Raw genomic sequence first — 14,455 nt, forward strand, 5'->3', positions numbered from 1 at the left:
GCAAAGGACAGACTTAAAAAAATAACATTTAAAATAGAGGTAAAATACACATTGAAAAAGCAATTACAAATTATCTTAAGAACAATGTCTTTGATAAAAAAGCAGTTAAAAAAGTTAAAAACAGTTAAAAATGTTAGAAACAGTTTAAAGTCTCGTGCTGGGTTGAAAGCCAGTGAATACAAATGGGTTTTAAGAAGGATCTTAAAAGTAGCCAAAGAAGGGGCCTGTCTCACATGGAGAGGGAGATCGTTCCAGAGTTTGGGGTCCCTTTTACATTGTGAAAAAAGTTACAGATCATTTAGTCTCTAATTACAAAACCTAACCAAGATTTCATTGGGCCCGAAAATGAACGGATGACACAATCATCTAAACTTTGAACACAGGGCACACGAGCGAGTGAAGGGCATACTTACTCAACATCCATACATGTCACACTAAGAGTGGCAGTATGAACAACGCCAACACTGTCATAAACATGTGCCATATAGTGAAACCACACAAAACAACACTGTCATAAACATATGCCATATAGTGAAACCATACTAAACTACACCGTCATAAACATGTGCCATATAGTGAAACCACACAAAACAACACTGTCATAAACATATGCAGGGCCGGCCCGTGGCATAGGCCGTATAGGCAAATGCTAAGGGCGCCGTCCATCAGGGGGCGCCACGCCAGTGCCACAAATGTTGGAGAAAAAAAAAAAAAAAAAAAAGTTGTTACTATTATTTCTAAATACAAAAAAATAATCTCACGTTAATTAAAATGCAAAGTAAAGCCTATTTAATAGAAATATTATTTGTTACAACATTACGCCCCCCCTCCTCCCCCCGCACGGTGCGCCCCCTCCCTTCCCGTATCATGACTCTTTTTGGACGTCACCACATCAAAAAATCAACACAAGATGTCAAAACGGCCAAAACTGTCAGGTGCCCAGGGAAGAAAAAAGAGAAAAGAAGAGGAGAAACGAGAAAAGACAGAGGTAGCAGGTAGGTAACGTTAGCCTACATGAAATTATTTGTCTGTTACAGAATGTTATAGTAACCTGGCTTTTTAGCATTAAGCTAATGTTACATGATTCGGCAATTGCTAATCAATAAATAGCTAGTTCTGTTTTAACGTCGGGTTAATATTGTGGAGGGGGCTAAATTGTTATGGAAAATAATAATGTAACGTTAGGTAATTACAGTACTCCCACCTTACATTCCTCAGGGACATTTGTATTAGATCTTTTAAGCAGGTGTTTTTTGTTTACATTGTTATTGCCTTCTGGTTAGCTAATGTTTGCCCTGCAGGTAATAGTCACTTTTCCACCCCTTTATATATTAGGTATAGTTGTAAGTAAAAAAAAAAAGGTCAAAGACAAAGCTATTCGGGTTCTTGTGAGTATATACACTTCACTGCCGATGTGGGGGGGCGCCACCTAAAATCTTGCCTAGGGCGCCAGATTGGTTAGGGCCGGGCCTGAACATATGCCATATAGTGAAACCACACTAAACTACACTGTCATAAACATGTGCCAAATAGTGAAACCACACTAAACAACTGTCATAAACATGTGCCATATAGTGAAACCACACTAAACAACTGTCATAAACATGTGCCATATAGTGAAACCACACTAAACATCACTGTCATAAACATGTGCCATATAGTGAAACCACACTAAACAACACTGTCATAAACATGTGCCATATAGTGAAACCACACTAAACATCACTGTCATAAAATGTGCCATATAGTGAAACCACACTAAATAGCACTGTCATAAACGTGTGCCATATAGTGAAACCACACTAAACAACACTGTCATAAATCAATCAATCATCAATCAATCTTTATTTATATAGCCCTAAATCACAAGTGTCAATTGGAGAACAAATGGATGGATGGATGGAGGGATGGATGGGGAACGCAAACAATATTACAGTCCTGCTTCTCTCACAACATGGTCTGTTCAAACGTAAAACTATGAGTGTGTAAGTCTTAAAGCTGCAGCTGCCAATAGTGACCTCTGCCAGGGGGGCTTCAGGCCTGCCTGGTGCCTCTTATGAGCACAGAAGATAAAAAGCCCAGGGCACCAACTCATTTTATGCCACTCGGTTCAGCTTGCAGGGGCGTGCACACAGCTACGAATAAACCCATATGCTCACTTTCTCTCCCTCCCTCCCTCCCTCTATCACACTTACACACGCTCGCTATTATAAACAGCAACATGGTCCGCTTTGCTCTTGACAAATTTTCTGGCTCATTCAGCCCTCTTAAAAGTGGCGGGTCACATCTGTTATAAGGGCCTGCCTGTGGCAAGGATGCCAGCGAGAGCCATAAACTCATAAAAGTGTATTTATTGTGTCATTTCTGCTTGTACGGGCTTTGTCTAGCCCGAAATAGTGCGTGTTAATAACGTCCTCACGCTTTTGGACCACAGCTTAGGTTCCTCACACGTGAGGCACAAAGCTGCTCCAGTAATGCTGCATTTGGGATGACTCGGAAATGTCGAAGCGCTGGTTAGAAATAGTGCGGAGGTACAAAGGAACCTTGGAATTCTGATGTCATTTGTTCCAAAATGATTTTTTTCCCATAACAAATCATGAGAATCCGGCTAATCCATTTCAGACGTCCAAAAATATTAATTAACAACACACATTTAAAAAAAAGTTAAAGTTAAAGTACCGTATTTTCCGCACCATTAGCCGCACCTAAAAACCACAAATTTACTCAAAAGCTGACAGTGCGGCTTTTAACCCGGTGCGCTTTATATATGGATAAATATTAAGATTCATTTTCATAAAGTTTCGTTCTCGCAACTTCGGTAAACAGCCGCCATCTTTTTTCCCGGTAGAGCAGGAAGCGCTTCTTCTTCTACGCAAGCAACCGCCAAGGTAAGCACCCGCCCCCATAGAACAGGAAGCGCTTCTTCTTGTACTGTAAGCAACCACCCGCCCCCGGAAGAAGAAGAAGCGCGCGGTGCATGCTGGGATATGTGACGTTACATTTCCATTTGTGTGTTTATGTAAAGACCCCAAAATGGCTCCTATTAAGTGTGTTGTCTGTCTAATTATAAATAATGCAGACGAGGCGTGTTAACTGAGTTCTCAACGTTTACTCACAGCGTGCTCATAACCACATTCTAACTCCCAGCATACAACAACGCTTCTCAGGGCTACCGCGCATGCTCGTAACTATCGTTGCATGCTGGGTAGTGTAGTTGTTATATTTGCTAGCTCATAACATCACATTAAGAGACACGCTTACGCGCTTAATTCAATACTCGCCGTCATTCCGGGTGGATTGACAAAAGACCTCCAGCCGCTAGATATTGGTGTCAACAGGGCATTCGAAGCTAGACTGCTAACTGCGTGGGAACAGTGGATGACGAAGAAGCGCGCGGTGCATGCTGGGATATGTGACGTTTCATTTCCATTTGTGTGTTTATGTAAAGACCTCAAAATGGCTCCTATTAAGTGTGTTGTCTGTCTAATTATAAATAATGCAGACGAGGCGTGTTAACTGAGTTCTCAACGTTTACTCACAGCGTGCTCATAACCACATTCTAACTCCCAGCATACAACAACGCTTCTCAGGGCTACCGCGCATGCTCGTCACTATCGTTGCATGCTGGGTAGTGTAGTTGTTATATTTGCTAGCTCATAACATCACATTAAGAGACACGCTTACGCGCTTAATTCAATACTCGCCGTCATTCCGGGTGGATTGACAAAAGACCTCCAGCCGCTAGATATTGGTGTCAACAGGGCATTCGAAGCTAGACTGCTAACTGCGTGGGAACAATGGATGACAGAAGGCGAACACACCTTCACTAAGACGGAGGCAGCGCCAGACGACGCCAACATCTGCCAGTGGATCGTAAATGCCTGGGCAGATATTTCGGTCACAACTGTGGTCCGAGCTTTCCGGAAGGCAGGATTCACAGAACTGCTGGATAACAGTGACACTGACTCCGATGACTTCGACGAGACGGAACCGGCCATTTTGGATCCCACATTTGCCCAACTTTTCACTTCGGACACCGAAGACGAAGAATTCGAAGGATTTACGAATGAAGAATAACTTCAGAAAGTGAGCGCTATGTTTATTTTGTGTGTTGTGACATTAACGTTCGAGCAACATTATGTTGCTATTGCTCTGCACTATTTTGAATTTTACTATGTTTGTGATTGCACATTTGCGTACATTTTGGGAGTGAACAGAGTTGTTAGAACGCTGGTTTTTAATATATTATTAAAGTTTGACTGACCTATCTGACTGTTTTTTTGACATTCCCTTTAGCGCAGCGTAGGCGCGGCTTATAGTCCGGGGCGGCTTATTGGTGGACAAAGTTATGAAATATGCCATTCATTGAAGGTGCGGCTAATAATCCGGTGCGCCTTATAGTGCGGAAAATACGGTACCAATGATTGTCTCACACACACTAGGTGTGGCGAAATTATTCTCTGCATTTGACGCATCACCCTTGATCACCCCCTGGGAGGTGAGGGGAGCAGTGGGCAGAAGCGGTGGCCACGCCCGGGAATCATTTTTGGTGATTTAACCCCCAATTCCAACCTTTGATGCTGAGTGCCAAGCAGGGAGGTATGATATAGTCTTTGGTATGACTCGGCCGGGGTTTGAACTCACAACCTACCGATCTCAGGGCGGACACTCTAACGACTAGGCCACTAGTGAGACTATTTGTAATTTTACTTGCATAAAATGGTGAAAATGCATATAAATTCTTACTTTAATCAGGGGTGTCAAAGTCAAGGATTATCTATGGCCCCCTGGGATGATATTTGATTAGTATTAGAACCGGCCCGCAGGCCACAGCACGCATAAATACTCCATCAGTGTTGGTTCCAAGGTCCCCATCAAGTCATAAAAATGGGCTACAGTAAACTTTTTGGTCCCACTTTTTTGTAACCATTTGAAAAAAAATGATAAATGTATGCATTATCCTGTTATATCTCACATTCTATATTGTGTTTTGGAAAAAGGTTGTCATAAACGTTACTTAATTCATCCATCCATCCATTTTCTACCGCTTGTCTTTTTGGGGGTCGCGGGGGGTGCTGGAGTCCATCTCAGCTGCATTCGGGCGGAAGGCGGGGTACTTAATTCAGGAAAACAAATAATACAAAAGAAAACAAATGTTTATGCACATGTAAATGTATTCAGTTCTAAACATTCACTTTCTTCTTCCGCCGGGGTTGATTGATTGATTGAAACTTTTATTAGTAGATTGCACAGTACAGTACATATTCCGTACAATTGACCACTAAATGGTAACACCCCAATAAGTTTTTCAACTTGTTTAAGTCGGGGTCCACGTAAATCAATTCATGGTGGTGGTGGTCGAGCCTATGGGGGCCGGTTGCCTATGGGGCACCCGGCTGGTCTTCTCGTCCAGCTGCGGGGAGTCTCTGGGCCCTTCGGGTTAGGGCGTCCCGTCCTTCTGCCTGCGTAGGGTGTGGTCTCTCTCTGGCTGGGGGGGTTGGTTGTCTCCTGCTTCTCCCGTGCCCTGTACTCGGCCAAGCATGTCTGTCTGTGGCCTGCCCGGCATTACAGTGGGCCCAATTCTGGGGGTCCTGTTGCAGACCGGACCATGGATGAAGTGCTGGCTGTCCAGAGTCGGGACCCGGGGTGGACCGCTCGCCTGTGCATCGGTTGGGGACATCTCGGCGCTGCTGACCCGTCTCCGCTCGGGATGGTCTCCTGCTGGCCCCACTATGGACTGGATTCTCACTACTATGTTAGATCCACTATGGACTGGACTTTCACAATATTATGCTAGACCCACTCGACGTCCATTGAGTCCGGTCTCCCTTAGAGGGGGGGAGGTCACCCACATCTGCGGTCCTTTCCAAGGTTTCTCATAGTCATTCACAGTGACATACCACTGGGTTTTGAGTTTTTCCTTGCCCTTATGTGGGCTCTGAACCAAGGATGTTGTTTTGGCTTGTGCAGCCCTTTGAGACACTTGTGATTTAGGGCTATATAAATAAACGTTGGTTGATTGATTGATATTCAAAATGTTCAAAACAAAGTCCTTACATTTTGAACGTATTTCTAACGTTGTATTCTCGAGTGTTTCCTTGCCTCAACCCTCCCTGCCTTCATGTTGATATACGAATCAAATCATGATGTGTGCCAGCCTGCACGTCTCTTGCCTTGTCCGTCTGCAGTACGTCTTCTGTATGTTTGCTCACATGTCCTAATCCCTTTAAAGGACGCTCTACCCCGGCTGAGCCCAGAGGTCTGAGATCCTTTAAGATTGAGTGCATGTCAGAGAATATTTCTTCAACTGAGTTGTGATCTGGGCCACAGCTGAAGCGTCTGAGAAAGAATCAAATTAATTCTCCAAAGTGGCGACGATCAGCTGTGGCGCCGGTGGAGTCGGACTGGAAGAATCCGTCAAATGATTAATTATCACACAGCCCTCCTGCTTTAATCGGATGTGGAACTCTCTGTGGACTGACTGAAGTCAATGCCAAATTGCTACGACAGAACCATGTTTGTGAATTGTCAATTTGACAGTCATCAAATTTTTTTTGGGTGGCCCTGACCATTGTTTTTCATCTTATGAGCAAATAACTGGCATGAAGGTCTCATTAAATTACAAATACAGCCAGTTTCAATCACTGTGATCAATTTTACATTACGATATCTTGACCGATAGACAGTAAAAAACATCATATAGAGTATATATCGATCAGGAAATAGAACGCTTATTTTAAGCTCAATCCTGATTGTTCATTTTAATAACAATGTTGCCAATTGTTATGCCTCTAAATTTGTGAAAACCTTTTGAGACCTAAATAGCATTCTCCATCTTTGGGATGTAACTGTGCATAACTTTTATGGACAGAATTTCTAAGCGCAGTCAGGGCGTTGAGGGGATCCGGTTTGGTGGCTGCGGGATTAGGTCTCTGCTTTTTGCAGATGATGTGGCTTCATCTGGCCAGGATCTTCAGCTCTCACTGGATCAGTTCGCAGCCGAGTGTGAAGCGACTGGGATGAGAATCAGCACCTCCAAGTCCGAGTCCATGGTTCTTGCCCGGAAAAGGGTGGAGTGCCATCTCCAGGTTGGGGAGGAAACCCTGCCCCAAGTGGAGGAGTTCAAGTACCTCGGAGTCTTGTTCACGAGTGTGGGAAGAGTGGATCGTGAGATCGACAGGCGGATCGGTGCGGCGTCTTCAGTAATGCGGACGCTGTATCGATCCGTTGTGGTGAAGAAGGAGCTGAGCCGGAAGGCAAAGCTCTCAATTTACCGGTCGATCTACGTTCCCATCCTCACCTATGGTCATGACCTTTGGGTTATGACCGAAAGGACAAGATCACGGGCCGAAATGAGTTTCCTCCGCCGGTTGGCAGGGCTCCCTCTTAGAGATAGGGTGAGAAGCTCTGCCATCCGGAAGGAGCTTAAAGTAAAGCCGCTACTCCTCCACATGGAGAGGAGCCAGATGAGTTGGTTCGGGCATCTGGTCAGGATGCCACCCAAACGCCTCCCTAGGAAGCTGTTTAGGGCACGTCCGACCGGTGAGAGGCCACGGGGAAGACCCAGGACACGTTGGGAAGACTATGTCTCCCGGCTGGCCTGGGAACGCCTCGGGATCCCTCGGGAAGAGCTGGACGAAGTGGCTGGGGGGAGGGTTGCCTGGGCTTCCCTGCTTCCCCCCTACCCTTTTTTGTAAGGGGCGCCGGAAGTTGGCAGACTCGTCAGCGATCCTGTTCTGTCTTTCTGTATCAATCCATCAATCAATATTTATTTATATAGCCCTAAATCACAAATAATAATAATAATAATAATAATAACTGGGATTTATATAGCGCTTTTCTAAGTACCCAAAGTCGCTTTACATGTAGAACCCATCAATCGTTCACACCTGGTGGTGGTAAGCTACTTTCATAGCCACAGCTGCCCTGGGGTAGACTGACGGAAGCGTGGCTGCAATTTGCGCTAACGGCCCCTCCGACCACCACCTATCATTCATCATTCAATTCACCGGTGTGAGTGGCACCGGGGGCAAAGGGTGAAGTATCCAGCCCAAGGACACAACGGCAGCGATTTTTGGATGGTAAGAGGCGGGGAGCGAACCTGCAACCCTCAGGTTTCTGGCACGGTTGCTCTACCCACTACGCCATGCCGCCCCAAATGTCTCAAAGGGCTGCACAAGCCACAACGACATCCTCGGTTCAGATCCCACGTAAGGGCAAGGAAAAACTCACAACCCAGGGGGATGTCAATGAGAATGACAATGAGAAACCTTGGAGAGGACCCCGTCTAGGGGAGACCGGATGCAATGGACGTCGAGTGGGTCTAGCATAATATTGTGAAAGTCCAGTCCATAGTGGATCTAACATAATAGTGAGAGTCCAGTCCATAGTGGGGCCAGCAGGAGACCATCCCGAGTCCCCAACCGATGCACAGGCGAGCGGTCCATCCCGGGTCCCGACTGTGGACCCGGGGTGGTAATGTTTTGTCTGCTCTTGAATGGGATTGTGCTGAAAATCTTAATTTCCCCTCGGGGATTATTAAAGTATTTCTGATTCTGATTCTTTTATTACTGTACTGTGGCCTTCATACTGTGATAATATCGAACTGTGAGATTTTAATATTGTTACATCTCTAATTAATATTATCCAATATTTTAACTTTTAACTGTTAGTACAATGGCAGTAAAGTTGTTTTAAGTTGCTTGTTTCTAAATATGAGCAGGCGACCCTGCTATTGCCACAGCTGCTGTTTTGTCTGCCCTCTTCTCGCTCCTTATCCATCCCCAGGTCCCCTAACTAGGTGTCACGACCAGATGCCAACTGTTCCTACACCGCACAAATGGATTCACCAATAAAATTCCACTACCCCCTGCTGCTCCTGCACCCAATATTTATAAAAACGGACGCTTTCAACATATGTTGCTGAATCTCAGCCCCTTCTTTCTCCCTATCCCACCTAATCTCAGTGACTTGGACAAGCGGTAGAAAATGGATGGATGGATGGATGGATGTATGTGTGACTGTTGCTATTCTCTATCATCTATCACTGTTTTATTTATTTCCTATTTCGTCTGTATCCTCTTAAATTTCATTAAGTCCTGATTGAGACTACTTGAGATTAGTTTATTTTTTTAAATTGTAACTGTTTTTCTTAATGTGTATGACATGTATTTGTACGTAACTTTATCTTTTGCTGCCTGTTGGCCAGGACTCCCTTAAAAAAATATATTTTTTAATCTCAATGGGACTTTTCTTGGTTAAATAAAAGTTAAACAGTAGATGTTTTTTTAATATTTTATTTAATGGCTTAAAATTACATCAATAAGACTTGAACAGGAGGAGTATATATAGAATTGTATTCAATATAAGAGTAAATGTAGAGGTAGTACCAGACTAGTGTTGTCCCGATACCAATATTTTGGTACCTGTACCAAAATGTGTTTCTGTCACGACGTGAAGGGTTTTCGCAACTTACTGCGAGGATTGTTCTCTCAGGACCCAAAACAGACTTTTCCCGGACAACGGTAGCAGGTAGGAACATATTAAATAATCACTCTCAAACAGGTACCAACAAAAAAGGAGCACAAGGCGAAGGCACAACTTGGCGCACGAAACAAAAACTAACACTTGGCGTATACTATGGACAGGGCAAAACAAAAACTCGCTAACTGTGGCATGATTAAACAAAACTTACTTGGCATGGCATGAAGCAAGAAAAGAGCATGAAACAATCGCATTAATATAAGCATGAACTATGGCATGAAAATAACATGAAACAATCACATGAACACCAGCATGAACTATGGCATGACAAGAGCAATGTCGCCAGACCGACTAACTGGCAACGACAGGCTTAAATAATAGTCTCCTGATTAGAAACAGGTGTGTCCCGAATGCAAGAAGCAGGTGAAAATCATAAGTCGTCATGGAAACTGAAACAAACAAGGGTGCACAAAAACAGGAACTAATGGGGTCTTAAACTAACAGAAAATAACAAAAAACATGATCCAGACCACAGATCATGACAATTTTGATACTTTTTGGTACTTTTCTGTACTTTTCTAAATAAAGGAGACCACAAAAAAATTCTTTATTTGATGTATTTTAACAAAAAATCTTAGGGTACATTAAACATATGTTTCTTATTGCATGTTTGTCCTTAAATAAAATAGTGAACATACAAGACAACTTGTCTTTTATTAGTAAGTGTCATGTCTGTGTGATCATGTTTTGTTTTAGTAATGTTCGGTTTAAATTTTGGACTTTTTGTGCACTTTTGTTTTGTTTTGTCACCATAGCAACCATTAGTTTCACCTGTCACGTCACGCACCTGTTCCACGTTTGGACTCATTGTGCACTCTTGTCACCATAGCAACCATTAGTTTTCACCTGTCACGTCACGCACCTGTTTCACGTTTCGAGTCACGCACCTGCTTTCACTAATCATGTCCATAGTATTTAAGTTCATTCATTTTCTGTTGTTCGTTCTGACGACATCACCACATTTATGCTCCTGCACACTCTCCACACCCTGATGACCCTTGCTACTCTTTTTTTCATGCCGGTTCCATGCCAAGTAAGTTTTTGTTTGTTAAGCCACAGTTAGTGTTTTGTTTAATTGTTCATAGTTTCTGCCAATGTGCAAGTTTTGTGTTTAAAGTCTAGTTTTATTCTCCGCCACTGTGCGCGCTTTTTGTTTATTCCTTTTTTGATAGTTTAAAATAAATCATGTACCCACCTTCAAGCCTTGACCAGTCCAGTTCATTTGCACCACGGGAGAACAAACCAAGCCAAAGTCCAAGTCCTGACAGTAAGTAAGCAAACAAAGCCTCCTAATTAGTCTGCTGACGTATGCAGTAACATATTGTGTCATTTATCATTCTATTATTTTGTCAAAATTATTAAGGACAAGTGGTAGAAAATGAATTATTAATCTACTTGTTCATTTACTGTTAATATCTGCTTACTGTCTATCTACACTTCTGTTAGAATGTAATAATCACTTATTCTTCTGTTGTTTGATACTTTACATTAGTTTTGGATGATACCAGACATTTGGGTATCGATCCGATACCAAGTCGTTACAGGATCATACATTGGTCATATTCAAAGTCCTCATGTGTTCAGGGACATATTTACTGAGTTTATAAACATAATATAAATGTTAAAAAAAACAAAAGAAGATTTTGTGATGCTAAAAAATATCGATAAAATCATAGTAGTATCGACGAGATACGCTCCTGAATTTGGTATCATTGTGGATGTCAGATGTAGATCCACCCACGGCGGTTGTTTACATTCGGGAATGACGTCATTAGCGAATTCAGTGTTATAATTGCATCTTTATCGTTAATTTTTTAGGCCAAAATGCGTCCGTTCTCCCTTTTCTGTCTACACACTGTGTCTGCTTGTAAGTACTCCGTGATTGTGCGCTGCCGAACATGCTCGTCTGCTCGTAAACCAGCAATGTCATGACGTGACGTATGCTTCAGAGGCTGTATAGTACCGAATATGATTCATTAGTATCGCGGTATTATACTAATACCGGTATACCGTACAACCCTGCTATGAACAATAAAACACTGAATATTAACAACATATGAACGTCACTCCTCTTTTACTTCTCAGACCAGCTGCTTGATAGTTGTGTATCTTTTACAACTAAAGCAAAACACAACAAAAAATTTTAAAAACTGCAAAATATGAATGGAAAGCGTAATAAACACCTACAATATGACATATTGTCACTTTTATGCAGACATTTGTTGGAAAAAATCTGCGTCCGCATCTGTTTCTGGCACACACATTTCGGGCTGACCGCGCTGAAAACAAACCCCGCCCACTCTGACCAATTGAACCCTAATAAGCAGGAGTCTAAAGCTGCTGTGACGTACATGTCAAGACTTGGACTATGGCGTGGTTTGTTCTCCCGTGGTGCAAATGAACATTTGGACCAGACATGGCGTGAAGGTGAAGACATTATTTATTTTACACTAACAAAGGAACAAAAAGCGCGCTCAAGGCGGAAGTACAAACTTGACTAACGAAACAAAAAGAATTGCACGTGGGCAAAAAACTATGGACATGAACAAAAGTCACTAACTGTGGCATGAATAGAAAGAACTTACTTGACATGGCATGAAGTGCGCAAAGGTAAACAGAGTGAGGAGCAGAAAGTCAGGGGTATGATGTCGCCAGGGAGACTTCCTGGCAACAATGGGTTTAAATAATAGTGACATGATTAACGACAGGTGCGTGAGTCGTGAGGGCAGGTGAAAACTAATGGGTTGCTATGGTGACAAACAAGAGTGCACAATGAGTCCAAACGTGGAACAGGTGAAACTAATGGGTAACCATGGAAACAAGACAAGGGAGTAAAAAGCCAGAAACTAAAGAGTCCAATAACTAAACAAAACAAAACATGATTACACAGACATGACAGTACATTGCCGTAATAACTGGTATAACACCCAAAAGCACAACCATTGAATGACTTTCTATAGTTCAAGACTTACGGCCATTTAAAAACAGCATAATGGCGGCTACAGTTTTGATGTTAAAGGTCTAAAAAAAAATGATATAGAACCTCCGGCGGGCCGGATTGAAAATCATAACGGTGTCATAACAGGGGGGGGGGTCGCAGCTTCCTGCGAGGTTTGTTCTCCCGGGATGCAAACGGACTATTCCGGACAAGACTTGCAGGTAGGAACATATTTATTTTCTCAATTCATCCTACACATCACAAAGACCGAAACCAAACAAAAGAAAAGCGTGCCGTTCACACGAAAAGGTAACGAACAAAAAAAACTTAACACAGGAAACATAGAAGCTAACCACTTAAAGGGGAACATTATCACCAGATTTATGTAAGCGTCAATATATACCTTGATGTTGCAGAAAAAAGACCATATATTTTTTTAACCGATTTCCGAACTCTAAATGGGTGAATTTTGGCGAATTAAACGCCTTTCTATTATTCGCTCTCCGAGTGACGTCACATCAGGAAGCAATCCGCAATTTTCTCAAACACATTACAAACACCGAGTCAAATCAGCTCTGTTATTTTCCGTTTTTTTCGACTGTTTTCCGTACCTTGGAGACATCATGCCTCGTCGGTGTGTTGTCGGAGGGTGTAACAACACCAACAGGGACGGATTCAAGTTGCACCAGTGGCCCAAAGATGCCAAAGTGGCAAGAAATTGGACGTTTGTTCCGCACACTTTACCGACGAAAGCTATGCTACGACAGAGATGGCAAGAATGTGTGGATATCCTGCGACACTCAAAGCAGATGCATTTCCAACAGGACTGGACGGATCAGCTTTCAGGAAACGAGAGCGGATGAGGGTATGTCTACAGAATATATTAATTGATGAAAATTGGGCTGTCTGCACTCTCAAAGTGCATGTTGTTGCCAAATGTATTTCATATGCTGTAAACCTAGTTCATAGTTGTTAGTTTCCTTTAATGCCAAACAAACACATACCAATCGTTGATTAGAAGGCGATCGCCCAATTTGTCCTCGCTTTCTCCCGTGTCGCTGATTGTCGTGTCGTTTTCGTCAGTTTCGCTTGCATACGGTTCAAACCGATATGGCTCAATAGCTTCAGTTTCTTCTTCAATTTCATTTTCGCTACCTGCCTCCACACTACAACCATCCGTTTCAATACATGCGTAATCTGTTGAATCGCTTAAGCCGCTGAAATCCGAGTCTGAATCCGAGCTAATGTCGATATAGCTTGCTGTTCTATGCGCCATGTTTGTTTGTATTAGCATCACTATGTGACGTCACAGGAAAATGGACGGGTGTATATAACGATGGTTAAAATCAGGCACTTTGAAGCTTTTTTTAGGGATATTGCGTGATGGGTAAAATTTTGAAAAAAACTTTGAAAAATAAAATAAGCCACTTTGAACTGATTTTTAATGGTTTTAACCATTCTGAAATTGTGATAATGTTCCCCTTTAACATGGACTATGGCATGGAACAAACAAGACTTACTGTGGCATGAAACAACTAACACTTACGTGCACACGGCATGAATCCAACAACTAGCATAAACTTGGTATCGTGTTATGTAACACTAAAGGGAGGTGACGGCTCAGACACCAGAGGGCAGTATGTTCAATAATTTATTATATATAATAAATATATATAATAATAATAACAAACAATACAACTAAACTATAGAAATGGAGTGTGTGACTAAAATACAAGAGTGTGTGTGGTGTAAGACTATGTGTGTAGATATCTGAAGTGTGTGTTACCAAGTGTTGATGAGAAAAGCAGACAAGTCCAAAGAGGGCAAGGCAAAAGGGGTCCAAGATCAGCGTGGGGTCCGTGGGGCAGAGAGAGACGTCAGACTCCAGGGGCGAGTGAGGAGTCGGGAAACGAGGAAGGCAGTCCAAAACACCGGGGAAACAACGGGAGATCTCGAGGAGGGAAGACTCGGGAA

The sequence above is a fragment of the Nerophis lumbriciformis genome, linkage group LG23, assembly GCF_033978685.3.
Source record: "Nerophis lumbriciformis linkage group LG23, RoL_Nlum_v2.1, whole genome shotgun sequence".
Taxonomy (NCBI): domain Eukaryota; kingdom Metazoa; phylum Chordata; class Actinopteri; order Syngnathiformes; family Syngnathidae; genus Nerophis; species Nerophis lumbriciformis.